This window comes from Pelodiscus sinensis, chromosome 7 (genome assembly GCF_052426305.1).
Source record: "Pelodiscus sinensis isolate ZL-2025 chromosome 7, ASM5242630v1, whole genome shotgun sequence".
In the NCBI taxonomy this organism is placed as follows: domain Eukaryota; kingdom Metazoa; phylum Chordata; order Testudines; family Trionychidae; genus Pelodiscus; species Pelodiscus sinensis.
In genome coordinates this window covers 55,220,158-55,239,868 of record NC_143058.1, presented here as the reverse complement: position 1 = coordinate 55,239,868, position 19,711 = coordinate 55,220,158, and the positions used below count along the sequence as shown (strand labels likewise).

The following is a 19,711-nucleotide window of genomic DNA, read 5'->3' as shown; positions in this document are numbered from 1 at the left end:
TTTGGTTTAAATGGCTCATTCTGTCCCCCTCCTCCAATTCTGCTCAAGTTTGGAAGACTCTATTTTTAAAATATCTTGTCTGCTATGGTGAATTTGCGTTTTATCTTTGTACTACAGATTTAAAAATATATTTTGGTTTTAATTTTGGTGTCGTGGAAACCTGTGATTTTTAAACAGACAAAAACATATATCGAAAAACTCTACTCGTGTTCAGAAGTTTAATAGAGCTTTTCATATTTTTTTTTTTGTAAGGGGCACATTTAGGACAGCATCTGAGCACTAGTCGTTAAACAATTTGTACCATCATTGTGACCTATCATATGGTCTTTAAGTTATATTATTAATACTATGGTAATAGTGGCTGATATTTATTTGCAAATCTTATCAAAATGTGATTGATATATGTCAAAAAAGACATACAGCAAAGTTTGTTCTTTTATTAGTTCTTAATGATCAAAGAAACTATATGGACTGAAACAAATTCTTCTCAGTTACACAAGTACAACTCAAATGCCTTCAGTAGGTTAGAATTTGGATCTCACCTCGATCCTGTAAACCCTTACTCACATAAGTAGACCTCAGGAATGTGCTTGAATAAATATAAGACATTCATACCTTATGTTGACAATATTCTATCAGAGCTTGTTGGAAATTTTTAAAAGTTATTTGATGAAAAATGTCAATTTTTCTTTGTTTTCTTTTCTGATTAGCTCTAATTCCTAAACTTCACATGTTCTTGTTTATAAAACACCCCCAAAGGGTAAATTACACCTGTTTAATCTCACTGATGTCAAACTGAATAAGTCCATCAGTACATCCACTGCTGTACCCTTTATATTTCAGTTATGAATTACCCCATAATATGCACTGTAAAAAAATTTCCTTTGTTAACTTTTATTTTTTCAGAATACTGTACTTCCTTTTTTCTTTTAGATGGAAAAATAAACAAAAATACCTTATGTACCTTCTTGTTACCATCCATAATTTTATATGCAGCTAATGGGAATTTCAGAAAGAGTTTCAGAGGCTTGCTTTCTAGCTACAGTTGTATGCTCAGTACCGTGGACAACCTGCTATGGAATAATGGCTATGACCTGCACAGATGTGTGTACAAAGTCAAAAGGGAATTCTTATGTATAAAGAACAAGTTGCTCTCATGGAAGCAAAAATTCTTGGATTGGAAGGGCAAGTAGAGATGTTATGGACCATGAAAGATTTTCATGCATTCTTACAAAACCAAGTTTGGGAAACACCAGATTCAAGGAAGAAAAAAGCTGGCTACCAAAGAAGCAAAGAATAAAAATCAGAGAGGATGTTTAGAAGATCATAACCATCAGAATCAAGGACAGAAAGCAGTATTAAACAAGATTGTAGCAAATGGGGAAGATAGGGTTTCACCACCAGTGAAAAAGAGCAGGAGGAGGAATTTCACAGAGCTAGAAGTTTTCAATCAGATGGAAATTGTGGGAGATATAGCTGAAGATTCTGCTGGCTAAATGGAATGGAGAATTATATAGCAGACACCCACGAAGAAAAATCAAGCTTGCCCACAAAAAGATTTCTAAAAATGCCAGGAAGATAGAAAACCATTTTAGACATTCTATGCTAAAAACCTGGGGGAATTCTACAATTTTACAATGGCTTCAGATACAACAACTGCAGAATTCCCCACAGATTATAAAAATAATGGAAAGAACATTGTATAATGGGCAGACATACAAAAAGATGGTGACAACCCCTGAGATGTGAATATAAGATTGAATGGAGTTCTGAATTTGATAGGCAAAGAGCCACTGATGATGGTGTATATTGGCACTAAAGATATTGCTTTGTGAGACAGTTCATAGAGTACAGATGACTTTAGAGAATCTGGAAGAGTGCTGAAGGAGAAGCATGTCCAAATGATCTTCATGGAGATCCATCTTGATCCAAATAACTTGCATCCAGGAGCTTTAAAAGAGCTGTCTATTGGGCTTTCAGGACTATTAATATTGATTTTCAGTACATTTTGGAATAGGGGAAGTTCCCCAAGGATGGGAAGAAAGCTACTACTGTGCTAATATTTTCAAAGAGTAAATGGAAAGACTCCAATAATTACAGGCCTATTAACCTAACATCAACCAAAGACAAAATAATGGAAAAATGGGTATAGCATTTGATTAATAAAGAATTAAAGAAAAGTAATATGATTAATACAAATCAATATGGTTTTATAAAAACAGACCTTGTGAAAATAAATTTATAACAGATATGGTTGAGAAAGTTAACAGTATTGATGCTGATCTTTTTATTTTATACAAGTGATTTTTCTTTTACATTCGTGGCTCATTTTTAGGTACTAGAGAGGTAAAATTACCGTGGGTGAAAGAAGAAAGATGCTTACTACTCTAAAATGCTTTACATAATAAATTCTGCCTTTCAAATGAAAAAATAATCTAGAAAATATATTGAGAGAATTGGTCTTATGATGAATACATTGGACTGGGACTCTGGACAGTTGGTTTAAATAGGTGCTCTGCAACCAACCTTCTGTATGATCCTGGGCAAGTTATTCAATGTCTTTGCTTGAAATCATTACCTGTAAAATTAAACAATAATACTTCCCTAACCCCACAGTTCATCCTGTTACTTAGATAGCAAGTTCTTAAAGGCAGTGACTGAGTATTGTTATGTTTTAATTTTATTATTTGTATTAAAGTAGCATCTGAAGTCTCAGCTCAGCTGCCATAAGTACTGCACAAATAGATAAAAGAGAAAGATGGTCCCTACCCCAGAAAGGTTACAACCTAAGTAAATTTTATAACTGTAATCAATTATTTATAGTGCCCAATACAATGAGACTTTGATCTCATTTAATGCTTATGGATCATGCTGACATACAAATAACATCAGGCCACATTCCTGGCCCATGTGTGGCTTATCTGTGCTATTCCAACAGCAGTGCTATCAAGTGCAAGAAACATAACTGATAGATCCAAACTAGTACTACACTGTGCTGCCTCTCATCCTGCTTCCTGCAAAAGGCTCAAAAGTGAAAGAGAAAAACACATTTAAATGGGGATCCCCCAGTAACCGAACTGAAAAAAACTGCAAGAGCATGAGAGACAAAATGGTCTATAGAGAGGTCACCACTGAGGTGAGGGTGGAGAACATGGTCTCTTGTTGGTGTGTGAGCTGCCCCCCGGCAGCCTTTCTCTCCTCTTGAGCAGACCTCCTCTCCTTGTGCTTGGTGACCTGATCCTGTCATTCTGCTTTGACCTTGTGCATGAGGGGATGCAATCACTCCATCTGCTACCTCATGAGCTCTTCTCTGGTTCATTTTTACCTGAGGCAGACATCACAGGAGATACTTTGTATGAAGCTACAGCTGCTTGCCTGAGAGAGTCCTCTTTTCTCCCACAGGGAAATGTGTGCATAAGTGGCAGAAGCAGCCACCCTCCCCAGAATAGCATCCAGCTGGTCATGGTAGTGGCAGGTGTGAGGTGTCACCCCAGAGCCTCCACTCTTTTCCTTGGGCTTCTGACAGGACTGCCTGAGCTCTTGGATTTTGAGCCTTCACTGCTAGAGAGTCCTGGTCTGACCTTTGGCCTTGAGGCTGGTGTTGATCCTGCCATAGATGCTGGCGTTCCTTTTCTTGGTGAGGAAATCATGGAAGATGGTCTTCTTCCCGACACCTCAATGAGGTCTAGGATTTCCTGTGCACTCCAGACTGGAGCTCTTCTGTGGGCCTGGGCAGTGGAGGCCCTTGGAGGAGAAGTGTTCCCAGCCATCAGAGTGTCCACCAGAGAGCTGGGGCACTCATGTCGCAGTATACTGCTCGCTCGCTTGCACAGGGCTTGCGAAGATGGCCACATGGGGAAGGCCCTTCCCCAGTTCCTAGGACTTTTTGAGGTCAGCAGGAGAAGAGCAATGGAGACACAAGATGTGGCCTGAGAGGTCATAGCAGATAGCTGAGAGAAGCCTCACAGAGGCCAATGTGGTCAGATTTCTGGCAACACAGTGTCTACTCCACCATAATTTCAGACATGCATGGTTGAGAATAACATTACTCCCCGTGAAAACTATGCTAATTCCACATAATTAAGAAAAATAGTAAATGAGAAAAAAGGGAGTGGTAGTTTCTGCTGCCTGACAGATTACTGAATGGTTCTGCAGGGTGAAAATACTATATCCCTATAACAATACATAACTTTTGTGGGCCTGAATCACATTTAAAGCAATGCCACTTATATCAATCTGGGAGCGTACAGGTGCCTTGAAGTGGGTACAAACATAGTTCTGTTCAGAGTTGTCTTCAATTTCAATGAGACTTGGGGCCTGTAAGTTTACAGAAAGGTGAGATTGTGCTCAGTGGATTGTGCAGTATATTAGTTGAAACAGCAGCTAGAGAACATGGGTTGCAAGGTGTCCGGTTTTCACCCAGACAGTTCGGTATTTTGGCCTTCCGTCCGGTAAAAAAAGAAAAAAAAAAAAGAGAGAGAGAATACCGGACATGTAAAATATCTGGTATTTTCTGTTTTCCTCAGATGGAATGCCGGCGGTGTCTGTGAGAGCAGGGGGAGCGAGGAGTGCAGCAATTTAAAGGCGTAGTGGCTGAAAAGGATGGGGCTTCCCTGTCAGGGGATGGATGTGAGAGCAGAAGCAGAGGGAGATTTGGCTTCCCTGGGGGCGGGGCTGGGTCCCTGGCTCTGCCTCCCGCCCTCCTCGCAGCCCTGCACCAAGTTACGAAGGGAAAAGAAACTTGGGGAAGGGGAAGGAGACTCTCTTGAAATGAAAGGAAAGGCTCTTGTGTAAATTACATGGCCATGGGATAAGAGGAAAGGTTCTTTCTTGGATTGAGAACTGGTTAAAAGACAGGAAACAAAGGGTAGGAATAAATGGTAAATTTTCAGATTGGAGAGGGGTAACTAGTGGTGTCCCCCAAGGGTCAGTCCTGGGACCAATGCTTTTCAACTTATTCATAAATGATCTGGAGAAAGAGGTAAGCAGTGAGGTAGTAAAGTTTGCAGATGATACAAAACTGTTTAGGATAGTCAAGACAGAAGCAGACTGTGAGGGACTCCAAGATGATCTCACCAAACTCAGTGATTGGGCAGCAAACTGGCAAATGAAATTTAATGTGGATAAGTGTAAAGTAATGCACATTGGGAAAAATAACCCCAACTATACGTACAGTTAATTTGGCTACGACAAATCAGGAAAGGGATCTTGGAGTTATCGTGGACAGTTCTCTGAAAACTTCCACGCAATGTGCAGCGGCGGTCAAAAAGGCAAATAGGATGCTAGGAATTATTAGGAAAGGGATAGAAAATAAGACCCAGAATATCTTACTGCCCCTGTATAAAACTATGGTACGCCCACATCTGGAATACTGTGTACAGATGTGGTCTCCTCACCTCAAAAAAGATATTTTGGCCTTGGAAAGGGTTCAGAAAAGGGCAACTAAAATGATTAGGGGTTTGGAATGGGTCCCATATGAGGAGAGGTTAAAGTGACTGGGACTTTTCAGTTTAGAAAAAAGGAGACTGAGGGGGGATATGATAGAGGTCTATAAAATCATGAGTGGTGTGGAGAGGGCTGATAAAGAAAAGTTATTTATTAGTTCCCTAAATAGAAGAACTAGAGGTCACCAAATGAAATTAATGGGTAGCAGGTTTAAAACTAATAAAAGAAAGTTCTTCTTCACACAGAGTGTAGTCAACCTGTGGAACTCCTTGCCAGAGAAGGCTGTGAAGGCTAGGACTATAATAGAGTTTAAAGAGAAGCTAGATAATTTCATGGAGGTTAGGTCCATAAAAGGCTATTAGCCAGGGGATAAAATAGTGTCCTTGGCCTCTGTTTGTCAGAGGCTGGAGAGAGATGGCAGGAGACAAATCGCTTGATCATTGTCTTCGATCCACCTTCTCTGGGGCACCTGGTGTTGGCCACTGTCGGTAGACAGGATACTGGGCTAGAAGGACCTTTGGTCTGACCCAGTACGGCCGTTCTTATGTTCTTATGAAAGTGAAACTGGATCTGCAAGACTGTGACTAGTCCGGCTGCTCAGAACTCGCCGGCCATGGTGTGAAGCAATCCAGAGGGGGGGAAGTGCAAGATCCAGGAGGGGCCTGGCCAGGTCCTGGTTTGCTTTTTCTCAGCAGGAAGGTAGTGGGGGGCGGGGTTCGGTCACTTGGCTGGGTCTGTAGTTTGAGTCACAAACGCCTGATCGAACATGTATGTCTGGAACCTAGGGGAGCGATTGTCCTGCAGGGCAAAAGAGTCTTTGGCTCAGGGCCCCTCCCTTACCCCAGGGAATCCCTCTCAAATGTGCCCCCCCCCGTTCTCACCTGGGAGCCAGTGCTGCTGTCCCCGTCTTAGGAGCTGTGCGCTAGCCCAGCCTTTGACTGAGGAGATGGATATAAGAATGGCCAGACTGGATCTAGCACAGTGTCCTGGTAGATTTCAGGATCCTGACCAAAGGAAGAAAAGAGAGTAGTAAAATACACCCCTTGGACTTCTAAAAAGCAGATTTTGACTCCCTCAGAGATCTGATGGGCAGAATTCCCTGGGATGCTAACATGAAGGGGAAAGGAGTCCAGGACAGCTGGCAGTATTTTAAAGAAGCCTTATTGAAGGCACAGAAAGAAACCATCCCAACACGTAGCAAGAGATGCAAACATGGTAGGAGACTGGATTGGTTTACAGGGAAAATCCTTGGTGAACTTAAGCACAAAAAGGAAGCTTACAAAAAGTGGAAACTTGGACAAATGACCAGGGAGGAGTTTAAATGTATAGCTCGAGAATGCCGGGGGGTTATCAGGAAGGCGAAAGCGCAAATGGAATTGCAACTGGCTAAGGATGTGAAGAATAACAATAAAGGTTTCTACAGGCATGTTAACAAGAAGAAGGTGATCAGAGAGGGTGTGCGGCCCCTAATGGATGAAGGAGGTAACCTAGTGACAGATGATGTGGGGAAAGCTGAAGTACTCAATGCTTTCTTTGCCTCTGTATTCACGGACAAGGTCGGCTCCTGGACTTCTGCGCTAAGTGACGCATGATGGGATGAAGATGGACAGGCCGTGGTGGGTAAAGAACAGGTTAGGAACTATTTAGAAAAGCTAAACATACTTAAATCCATGGGTCCGGACTTAGTGCATCCGAGGGTACTGAGGGAGTTGTCAAATGTCATTGAGGAGCCTTTGACTATTATCTTTGAAAAGTCGTGGAGATCGGGAGAAATCCCGGATGATTGGAAAAAGACAAATGTAGTGTCCATCTTCAAAAAAGGGAAGAAGGACGATCCAGGGAACTATAGGCCGGTCAGTCTTACTTCGGTTCCTGGAAAAATCATGGAAGGGATCCTTAAGGAATCCATTTTGAGGCACTTAGATGAGAGGAAAGTGATTAGGAATAGTCAGCATGGATTCAAAAAGGGCAAGTCGTGCCTGACCAATCTGATTAGCTTCTATGTTGAGGTAACTGGCTCGGTGGACGCGGGAAAGTCAGTGGATGTTATATACCTTGACTTTAGCAAGGCTTTTGATACGGTCTCTCACAATATTCTTGCCAGTAAGTTAAGGGAATGTGGGTTGGATAAATGGACGGTAAGATGGATAGAAAGATGGCTAGAACGCCGGGCCCAGCGGGTAGTGATCAACGGTTCGATGTCAGGATGGCAGTCAGTTTCTAGCGGAGTGCCCCAAGGTTCAGTTCTAGGACCAGTTTTGTTCAATATCTTTATTAATGACCTGGATGAGGGGATGGATTGCACCCTCAGCAAGTTTGTGGATGACACTAAGTTGGAGAGAGAGGTAGATACGCTTAAGGGCAGAGATAGGGTCCAGAATGACTTAGACAAATTGAAGGATTGGGCCACAGGAAATCTGATGAGGTTCAACAAGGACAAGTGTAGAGTCCTGCACTTGGGACGGAAGAATCCCAAGCATAGTTACAAGCTGGGGACCAACCAGTTAAGTAGTAGTTCTTCAGAAAGGGACCTGGGGGTTACAGTGGATGAGAAGATGGATATGAGTCAACAGTGTGCCCTTGTAGCCAAGAAGGCTCCTGACAACCAAAATGATTAAGGGGCTGGAGCATATGACTTATGAGGAGAGGCTGAGGGACTTGGGTCTGTTTAGTCTGCAAAAGCGACGAGTGAGGGGGGATTTGATAGCAGCCTTCAACTTCCTGAAGGGAGGTTCCAAAGAGGAAGGAGAGAGGCAGTTCTCAGTAGTGACTGATGGCAGAACAAGGAGCAATGGTCTCAAGTTGTGGTGGGAGAGGTCCAGGATGGATATTAGGAAAAACTATTTCACTAGGAGGGTGGTGAAGCACTGGAATGGGTTACCTAGGGAAATAGTGGAGTCTCCATCCTTAGAGGTGTTTAAGTCTCGGCTTGACAAAGCCCTGGCCGAGTTGATTTAGTTGGAATTGGTCCTGCCTAGAACAGGCGGCTAGACTTGATGACCTTCTGAGGTCTCTTCCAGTTCTATAGTTTTATGATTCTATGATTCTTGTCTGCCCACAACGGCCAAATTGGGTTGCGAGGTGTCCGGTTTTTGCTCGGACAGTTAGATATTTCGGCCTTCTGTCTGGTAAAAAAAAACCAAAACCAGAGAATACCAGACATGTAAAATGTCCGGTATTTTCTGTTTTCCTCAGACAGAAGGCTGGCAGCATCTGTGAAGGGAGCGAGGAGTGCAGTAATTTAGAGGCGCAGCTACCTCTTTTTTTTTTGCTCAACCAATTTTTCCCTGCCTGTTCGGGATGTTTTGTGAAGGTATCTGGCAATCCTAGAGAACAACCTGAAGCCTGGCAGATAGGGGGTTAAAATCCCTGTTTAAAGCAGCCTTACATTGTTGCAGCTGCTGTTAGTGATTCAGAAAGAAGAACAACCTGCAGTTTGAATGGCCTGCAATTCAGCAGACAATCTAATTGTGAAGCCAAAATTCCTGGAGGGGAATGTCAATAGCTTAGACTGATTCCAGAAAGATGGAAGGAGCAGAAAGGGATACTAAGAGAATAGTACACATCTCTAATCACTGGGCTTCAAGGAACAAGCTCCTTTTCACAAATACTTCTCTACTTTGTTTGCCACATTTCTGTGGTTAAATTTCCTTTGATCAGGAACAAAGAGCCACATCTCTGAGTAGCCCAACAAACATATTGTAGACTTCTTTTTGTCTCTGCCTGAAAGAGGCCATATCATTCTGGGTGGATAAATCCCTGTGGTATAGTTTTCTTTGATCTGGAACAAATAACCACATCTCTAAATAGCTCATCACACATCTGGTTCTAAATAAGTAATTTGTAATCCAGTGCTAAGGAATTCCCAAGAGAATGCAGAGTATCCCCAACCGCCACTGAAATCAACGGAAGTTGAGGTTCACCATCTCAGAATATTGCTCTACTTCCTATATTAGATTTAGCATACAAAGTTAAATTACTTTTAAAGAAGAAGAAAATGTCATTTTAAAAGCTTTAACAAAGCTGCTCTGATTTTACTTCTTAACATCAGTCTTCCCAGCTGGATTCATTTTCTCATGACAAACACTACACTTAATGGTCAGGTCTATTTAATGTAATAAACTCAGGAGCCTCGGAATTGAATGGTATCATATTTAAGTCCCTGTTGGTGTGCTACTGACAACAATGATAAATATCTGGAGGAACATAGCAATCAACCCTGCATTGTTGATTTAAAAATTCCATTTTAACTTTTTTAAACTTCTATGCTTAAGTAGAAAGTAATTTTCCTGACAATATGATTTCCCACTCCTAGCAGTATACTTGGAATATAGAAAGAAAATGAAAATAACTGTGGCTAGGAATGTTGTGTCCTCAGGCACATGGGATATCCAATATCCATGTGATAAAATGCAAGGACATGGTGATTTCAGGAACACATTAACAAATAGAATGCAAAATATGTCTGTGCAATGTATCTAGAAACTTCGTAATTTCTTATTCTGTGCACCCAAAAATAAAGTCCACCAATCCCTGAAGACTACTTCCACACATATGAACCTCTGAATAGCAAAGCATATCCCTCCTCCCTCCTTTTCCTCAAAACAGTGAAAAACCTTTTGTAAACAGAATTATATTCTGATATGTTGTTCTGCAGCTTGAAGACTGAAGGCCTGATTCTCCAATTGCCTTGCACTGTGTAGTCATTTTTATCGGTGTAGAAAGAACATAAAATGATTGAGGACACCTTTTCATTCACTTTTATATAGCAAGTAACAATTACAAAGTGCAAGACAGGTGGAGAATCAGACCCAAAGGCTACGTCTACACTGGCCCCTTTTCCGGAAGGGGCATGTAAATTTCTCTAGTCGTCGTAGGGAAATCCGCGGGGGATTTAAATATCCCCCGCGGCATTTAATTCAAAATGTCCGCCGCTTTTTTCCGGCTTTTAAAAAAGCCGGAAAAGAGCGTCTAGACTGGCCCCGATCCTCCGGAAAAAGTGCCCTTTTCCGGAGGGACTTTGAAGTAGGAATAAGACCCTCCGGAAAAGGGCACTTTTTCCGGAGGATCGGGGCCAGTCTAGACGCTCTTTTCCGGCTTTTTTAAAAGCCGGAAAAAAGCGGCGGACATTTTGAATTAAATGCCACGGGGGATATTTAAATCCCCCGCGGATTTCCCTACGACGACTAGAGAAATTTACATGCCCCTTCCGGAAAAGGGGCCAGTGTAGACGTAGCCAAAGTGTTCATTGGCTGCGTTTTCTGCCATACGTGTATCAGTCCTTCCCTTTACTTACGTGTTGTAATTGATGCATTTGCATTGTGTTAATCAATTGTGTTGGACCAATTCCCAGCTCCGTTCCTGAAGCCTTATTGAACTGAGCTTTATAAAAGGGTTCTATGGGGGTGGGACAGCCAGCTGTGAAGCATCAGATCTCCCCATAAGAAATTTCCCCAGTGGAGCTTTGTTAATCTATTGACGCCTTCCCAGCTGTATAGCATTCAGTAGGTATATAACCCTCTTAAATAAACTGCAGCTTACTCATGCTATGGAACTATTCTGTTCTGCTGCCTTTTGGGCTTTACATATTTATTCAAGGACTGGACAGGGTCTGGCCCATTGTGTAGAATATAATGTTACAACACTGGAGTTTTGGGTATTTGCATTTTTCCAGAAGCTTGGTTTGGTCTCCACAAATCATTTATAAAGCTGCAATAAGGCAAAATAGGGTCTTCTCGTAGTATTTCCACCATTCATGTACTGAATTCCAATGAAAAGAACAGATGTCTCATTATTTTGGATCATAAATAGCTTCCTGAGTGAAAAAACAAAAACACAAGACATGCGAACATTAGAACCTGAACGTGTCCCTGGAATAAATATGAACTTTGGGGTAAAAGCAGATAAACAGGACAGTCAGTCCATGAAGAATTTAGCATCCAGAAATATAACAAGCTGAACGAAAAGAAAAACAGACTAGAGCGTACCCAGCATTTATTGTGCATCTAAATAATAAAAGAATCACCAGTAAATTATTTTTCAGTTTACAAATATGGGGTCAGTATAGTCTAATTAAACACAGCTGATTCCCATAAGATTTCACTACAAAAAGAGAAATGTAAAGATAATGCAAGTTATATACAAAAACATGCAATATGCCTTACTGTGTTCTGGAGAAGTACCATTGATCTAAACCAGGCCTGGGCAAAATATGGCCCACGGGCTGGATTCGGCCCACCAAGCAACCAAATCCAGCCTGTGGATGCAGCAGAGGGCCTCAGCCACACACTCCCCAACACAGCTTAGAAAAGCAGTTGCTGCAACCGTTTCTCTTTCTCAGTTTTAATTCTGGGGGAGAGGGGAATGATGCTCCATATGCTGCTCCCACCCCCAACACAATCCCACTAGCCAATTTCTGGCCAATGGGAGCTGCCTGTTTGAAGACAAGGCACCACTTCCCTGCTCCCTTCAGGGTGGCTCGGAAGGCAGTGAAGCTGTCCTAGAAATGTGCTAGGCTGCTGGCTGGGAGTCACCTAGGTAACTCTCCTGGCAAGAGCCTGCATCTGGCACCCTAGCCCCTCTCTCCTCCCAACCCTCTGGTCCCCTACCCCTGCCTCTCTACTCCACATAAGCCAAACCCTCTGTCCCACTCCTGAACCCATACCCCTCCCAGTCCCTCCTCCCCAATCTCTTGCCCAAGGTCACAACCCAAACCCCTGCATCATCTTATATCCCCAGCTCAATTGTATTTTATTTGTTTCTTCATTCTTCTCATTCTTTAGCTAATGATCATCTTATTGATCCTACTTACAACTCAATTAGTGTGACTGGCAAACCTTTTAGTTATCTAACTACTGTACTTTTATATGGAACAACTGTTAAGACTTTAGCCCATTGATTTTTCCTAGAATCCCAAGTGATTACAACCATTTATTTTATATTATATTACACTATTAAGTATGATTTTTCCTCCCTCAAATTTATGTATGCTATAGTCAATTTTTCTCATGAAATGTTTTCAGATAATCCTTTGGAGAAGATTAAACAATTGTATTTCACTAGTTCAATGCAGCAGCAAAATAAGGGCAGTATAAACAGTGTGCAGACTCACAGAGAGGAGAAGTTCCACAGATTGGAAGAATCTAATTGATAGTATATCATTAACCCAACAGAACATGTTCTAGTTTCCAGTGAAGTACTGTAGCCAGACATGAACCCCCATTTTAACATCCATCTTTGTCTGCTTGAAAGCACGCAGGGCACACAGAGCAGAGAAAAACATCATGATCTTTGAAAACCTTGGAGCAGGAGGTTTAGATATGCTGGCTCAATGACCATGGACAACTGTAAGCAGAGATAAGAGGGTGGTCAAACTAATCGCTGACCAAGAGGCTGCACAAAAGTGCCCTTGACTTAACCCATATTGATACGAACACACAGCCGTCCGCGGGAGGAGGAATCTCCCGCCCAACAAGAACATCCGGCACTCCTAATTTAGCTATCTTCCTCTCTTACAAGTGTAAATTAACTTGAAACTTGCTTGTAAGAACTGGCACCACAAAACGGACCAGTACAATCTGGCCTCTTAAGATAAGAAAGAGAACACGGGCCCCCACGGGTATAAAGATGAGTCCAGCAACACACTTACTCTGTGTGTCAATCTACCACCTATCTGCTGGTTGGGTTTGGTGTTTGACCTCCCGAGGTTCCAGAGGGGACGCCCACCTTATATTCGTCTTTCCGAGGAATTGAGGGACCGACCCTGGCCTGACACGCTGGAGTCAAGAGGCACAGAAAAGGGTAAAAATTGTACCTGCCTGTGGTCCTTTGTTTAAGTATATGTATATACATAGTGTTAGAGCTCTTTAAAGATTAAGCTGTCACTTGGTACCATTATTTGTATCTTCTATCTTTACCTTTTTTTCCTGTAACCATTTTTTAAAGACTTATATATATTTGCTAGCATTTAAGAAATAGAGCAATAGCCATTGTAACCATATGATTTATAAGCTTCTTTAATAAACCTGTAACTGTTTAAGCTTTAACCTGACTCCTTCAGTTGCTGTAACAGAACCAAGCACAATTTAAAAGAATTTCAGCCGGTCATAAGGGACAGCTATAGGAAGAGCTTGGGCGTTTGGATCTGTGTCACTCCCAGGTGACAGGTCCGTTGAGGCAACTCTCAGTCTTTCCTAGACTGCCCGCTGTGAAGGAATCCTGTGTTCTAGCAGCTAAAATCTGAGGTGTAATGAGCTCTTCCTATACACAGGGGCATCTGTTGGCCTGCTGGCTACCCTCTGAGAAGGGACCCCGGTCCTAGCAATAAAGACACGGTCGTTAAACCTTTTCTCGGAAACACACACATACACACACTGCCCTGACCGTCAGCTGACAAGTACGTGTGAGTTTCATTATAACTTCAATGGGACATGAGCAAAACCAAAGGCCCTTCAAAATTGCTCTATGAAGATTCAACAAATGACAATTTTTAAACTTCAAGTTACATCTCTGGAAATATCCCATTTGATGTAGTGTACAATGCTAAATGTCAAAGTAGGGTAATGTAAACTTGCGGTAGGAAGAGGGATATTGCACAATGGAAATATTTCCACTGGCCTTCTGTGTAAATAATTTTTATTACACTGAATTTGTCATTGCACAAAACATCAGAGCATGCTGGATTATTGTTTCAATGTATGGTTGTCCTATATAATATTATTATCTTAAAATAAATGGAACTAACTGCTTGAGCCAAAGATGGAGAGATACACAAACATGGAAGATCTTGCTACATATATACAACCGCTCTCACTGGTTTCTGACAGGTTTTGTATACTATGTTTTAGTTTGTCTGTGCTCTATGTGTGTGCACACACAAACACTACACAGTAATATACAAAATATACATTGTATTATGTTTTTACATATCTATATATAGAGATAAATTGGTACAGTCAAGTCCTGCACTAGATCATATAGCATATATCTCTTATTTGCATTTTGTATCTCTGTTTTGCATTCTGTACTTGGTCCCTGCACCAAGCCAATTACTGTAATAAGTTTTTTGTGTAGGGACCAAGTGCAGAATATGAAAGAAATCTGTGTAGCAGATGCCAGATTTTTTGAGTGGGCTCAATATTATAATTTGCCCTTTAATTGTAATTTCCAATGTGTATTAGTTATACTTTATATAGCCAATATTCTGATTCCTTCAGTTACAGCTATATAAATAAGACTTATTTCTATATAACTCATTCATGTAACTGAGTTCAGAATTACGACAAAGATGTTTGACCAATGTCTTTCTTATTTTGTCATCTATATTATTTTAACCACAGGACATGAAAAAAAAATTAAAAGTAATAGAAACATAACTTGATTCATAAAATTTTGGATACTTCTCATATGTCTTCTGATCTTACTATGCTGTAGTTTGTTGTTTGAAAATTCCAAGCCAAACATTACAATCTAAGGTCTATTTTTAACTCTCTGGAGCAGGGGCATTAATAATTCTCTGACATAAAATTTCATTCAAACCAGAAATGAACAAGCTTTAGAACGAACTAACTGAATACTATTGGAAGTCAGAGTAGTGGCTATTACTCGACTACACAATATATACTATCTATTTATTAAAACTGAATACTGTATAGGTTTTGGCATTGTTACAGACCAAATTCCAGTAATCTGAGTATTTGCTCTGAGTTTGTGTTTGAGAAATTAAAACTAAGTGTTTTCAGTTTTTTTTTTCAATTATTTATCACATGTGAATTCTCTTATGAAAGTATCTATTTACTGCATCCTTTTTGCACATCCCTGGATATTTCCTGGTTGACTGCAAGTAGTACAACAGCAGCATTCTGGTGCAGGCATTGATATTATAAATTTAGCCCACAGACATCTTAAAAACGAAGGTGGGATACAAAATCTTTGAAGTTTAATTTCTATAGCTGAATATATGAAATATGGTCCAAATTATCCAAAAATTGTGGATGAATTGAAACTAATGCACATAAAAAGGAAACATCTGCATATATACACTAGCCAATAGCCACATACCTATCAAGGTATGCAAGATATCCCCACTTATGCACATGTATTGGGCTTTTATATATATGGCTGACTGGTTCACACAGCGTGAATGTGTTTTTGAACTTGGGAACCTCTACTGGACAAGTGCTATATTTGGTATACATTATTTACATTACTACACAATAATCTTAATTATTGACAGGAAAGTTAAGCAGCAGAGTCAGCTTTGTGTTAAGAGAATGGACTGAGACTCAAGAGATCTGGGTTCAATTCCTGGTTCTGCTGCAGATTTCCTGGGTAACCTCGGGCAAGTCATTGAGGGTCAACTTTTCAAAAGAGCTTGAAGCTCTAAAGGTTCTGTGTAAGGACCTAAGTAGTCAGATTTTCAAAAAGGCTCAGTATTCACCAACTCCCACTGAGTAATGGGAGACAACAGGAATTGTGAGAAGTTGAGAAAATCTGGTCACTTTACTTAGCTGCCTCTCAGACAGGTGAGTTCCCATGAAAATGTGTCTCCTTAATCCCTCTGCACTTTACTTTCCTTTCTCCCACCCTTTGCTTCTTATTCAAATGTTTGATCCCTCAAACACAACTGCATGGGCAAACTCTCCCTGAAGTCATAGGGAGTCTTTCTAACAATTTGCTTTGGAGATCTAAAGTTCAAGATTCTTTGGGGGAAAGGAATGTCTCTTACTATGTGTTTGTTCTCTGTTTGGCATAACTAGGGATCCTAATGTAAAACAATAACTAATAACTATGTATCATTATATGCCTGTTATATTCTCCCTTTCTCTTTCATTCGTTTTTTTTCTGACATTTTAGAACTGTTTAGAATGTCTCACTATATTTAACACTTATCTTCGGAACTTTTTATTATATCATGTTTTGTCATTTCCATCTTCCCACACCATCAATGAGAGGCATAAAACCTGAGTAGCACTGCAACCTTGTTTGTTCTGACCTGGACTGATGTTGTTCTGACCTGGACTGATGTTGTTCTGACCTGGACAAACCTGGACTGACCTGGACTGATGTTATTCTGACCTGGACTGATTTCTGTGGATGCAATTGCAGTATAGACTCTAACTAAAGTTGCCTCTGCTGTACTGGAAAGTATAATATATTGCTAATTATTTATGGAAAGGCCATCCAAAGCCACCTTCTATATTTTTTACATAAAAGCACCATTCTGCAAGGTGCTGAACCTTCTCAGCTTGTACTAAATTTTGATTAGACTTTTCATATAAAAGATCTATAGTCATATATTGCCTGAATACTGCCTTTTTCCAGTTATGTATTACCAATTCATTTTCCCCTTTATCTCAGAAATAAGCAGCATCTTCGTACAAAAAAAATCAGGAAAAATCTTAGTATATTCTTTGTCTTATTCTGGATAATTTATTTTAATTTAAATAAATTGACTTAAACTGACTTATGTACTTGGATAGGATTCTGTGGTATTTTCCATCATAAAGTTTATATTCTATTTCACTTTTTAAGCAGTTCATCTCCCACTAAATGAATTTTCTTATCAAATCATTCCGATGAGAAATAGTGTCATGATACTTTTATTTGTCAATGTTCAAATGCAGGAGGAGATAGTTATACAATACTGTACAATTCTCAAAGGGTTACTATTTATCTGGCCAAAAAGCATTTTCTAAAAACTAATGAGCCTAGTCTCAAGTACTTCATAAATGCTTCTAAAGCTCGTATTATTATTTCACAAAATATATAAAATTGGTTGAATAGACTTTTTCATGTTAAGAGAGTTACAAAATTGGAGTGCTACAAAAGGCAATGATGTACTTACGTACATATGTTCTTAATCTTTAAAGCAAAGGGAAATATTGGAAACCACTAAAATATAATGATAATGACACTTTAAAGTTGGGATTAAAAAAAAAAGATCCTTAGTTGGTGTAAATTGGCATAGTTCTCTGGACTCACTGGATTGATGCCAATTTACATCAGCTGAGGATCTGGATCTCAATCTTTCCAATGTAGGTAGCCAGGAAAATTATTGCCATTGGTGAGGAGCCATGGGTTTGAAATATTAGAGCTGTATTGGATTTTATATTTATATTGTTAATGAATAGCAGTCTGGTTTTCTAATAAAAAGTTGATAGAGTAAAATAATTCTTCTTTACCACATAGAAATCATATTACCGGTAATCTACAGCATCAGATAATGTAGTTAATATAATTCTAGGGCTGTTCTTTTGAAATACAGATTATAAACAGAGAATTCAATATAGTAGTTTCAAACTCAGGCACTGTGATCTGTTACAAGCTATGTTCCATTTTTATATATCTTTGGTCCCTACATCTTATCATATTGTTTTCAAAATGCAAGATGAAAGCACAACTGGCATCTGAATTGACAGAAATGAATCTCTATCACCAGAATGTGAAAGCCCTTTAAGAGTTTCACTTGTGATGTACCAACTTGTGGTTACAATGCTGACTGCTGAGAAACAACTGAACTTTGCAGGCCTAAAGCAACTTTCTGCAAGATCCCATTTAATGAGCTTGTGATTATTGCTGAGGTGCTTCTAGCAAATCATGTGCAGAATCTTGTATTTGATGTATCTGCCAAATACTTTTTATACCGATGCTGCTATGATGGAAACCAGCACTGTGCTTTCAGCACTGGAAAAGTAACAAAGATACACTGGTAAGTAAACACATTGTACAATCTGCCAATGCTCAAGGTAATAAGGAGATCCAACACAAATCAATGGTGTGAACACATATTACATGGTAGACACACTCTAGAATGCATTCAGCCACATAGTTCTTTGCTTGGAATGACTGACCTTTCCAATATGCCTGTTGATGCTGGACTGTTCTTTTTTATAGGTATGACTGTGTCTTCTACTGTTTTCTTGTTACCTTCTATGTTTTGAAATACTTTTCGAAGTATCTATACTAACACATATCTCTGAGATTTCCTTACCTCTACACAGACTGAAGAAAGAAATCAGAACTAGAAAAGAAAAATGAAGATGAAGGAGGTAACTTTGTCATAAATATGTATTTTATGACAGCAAAGCAGAGTAACAGTTTTGCTCTTGAAACAACAATCCTACCAATCTCTATATCAGGGAAGACTCAGACTCATAGACTTTGCAGTCAGAAGGGAACATTGTGATAGCTATTCTGATCTTTCTGCACATTGTAGGCGACAAAACCACATCCACCCACTCCTGTAATGAACCCCTAACTTCTGGGTCACTTCTCAAAGTACAGAGAATTCACCTTTCACACTAGTTTAAATCTGCAAGTGACCAATGCTGCAGAGGAAAGTGAACCTTCCCCACCACCGAGTCTCTGCCAATTTGACCCCAAGAAAATTCCATCCCAACCTCAAATATGGTGATACAATCTGAGCATGTAGACAATACTACGAGGCAGATTTTGGGAAATTAATACTTTATAATAAACTCAGAGCCCTTCCTGTGCAGTGTCCTATATCAGACACTGGGGATGTTTGCAACGGGCAGTTGCTGAAGTGCTACATGCCATTTCTCCCCTCAATAAACTTACCAAGCTCAGTCTTGAAGCTAGTTAGGTTTCATGCTCCCACTGCTCCTCTTGGAAGGCTGCTCAGGAACTTAAGTCTGATGGTTAGAAACTTTCGCCTAATTTTGAGCCTAAACTTGTTGATGGCCAGGATATATTCATTTGTTCTTGTTTCCACACTGGTGCTTAACTAAAATAACTCCTCTCCCACCCTGGTATTTAGCCATCCGATGTATTTATATAAAGCACTTACATCTCCCATTGGTTTTCTTTTGTTTAGACTGAACATGCCAACTTCTGATCTCCTCCCATAAGGTAGCTTTTACATTCCTTGGATCAGCATGTAGCCCTTCTTTGCATCAGAGCATTCCATTAAATATTTTCATGACTATATTACACTAATCACATGATCAACCAGTACACCCAGGTCTTTGTCTTCCTCTATCACTTCCAAATGATAAATCCCCAGCTTATAGCAAAATTCTTGTCTGACGATCTTCAGAATTGGAAATCTTTCTAATGGTTTCTCATCACCTGCCTCTCTAGGACAGATCCAAAGTCCACTACATAATCAGAACCACAGGTGTTGGTCAGATGTACAGAATGAGGAATAAATCCACACCTCTAAGACCATGAGGTGGTTGAAGAATCTGTCCAATAACCTAAAACAGCTTGACCCACTGAAGAACTCCAGGTGGAACAAGAGAGA

The 19,711-nt window shown here is 40.2% G+C and overlaps 1 protein-coding gene across 14 annotated transcripts in view; it reads right to left on the bottom strand.

The window, feature by feature from the left end:
- The window catches only part of GULP1 (GULP PTB domain containing engulfment adaptor 1), a 372,795-nt gene that overhangs the window by 137,647 nt on the left and 215,437 nt on the right, over positions 1–19,711 (bottom strand). The gene's annotated exons all lie outside the window — the stretch shown is intronic.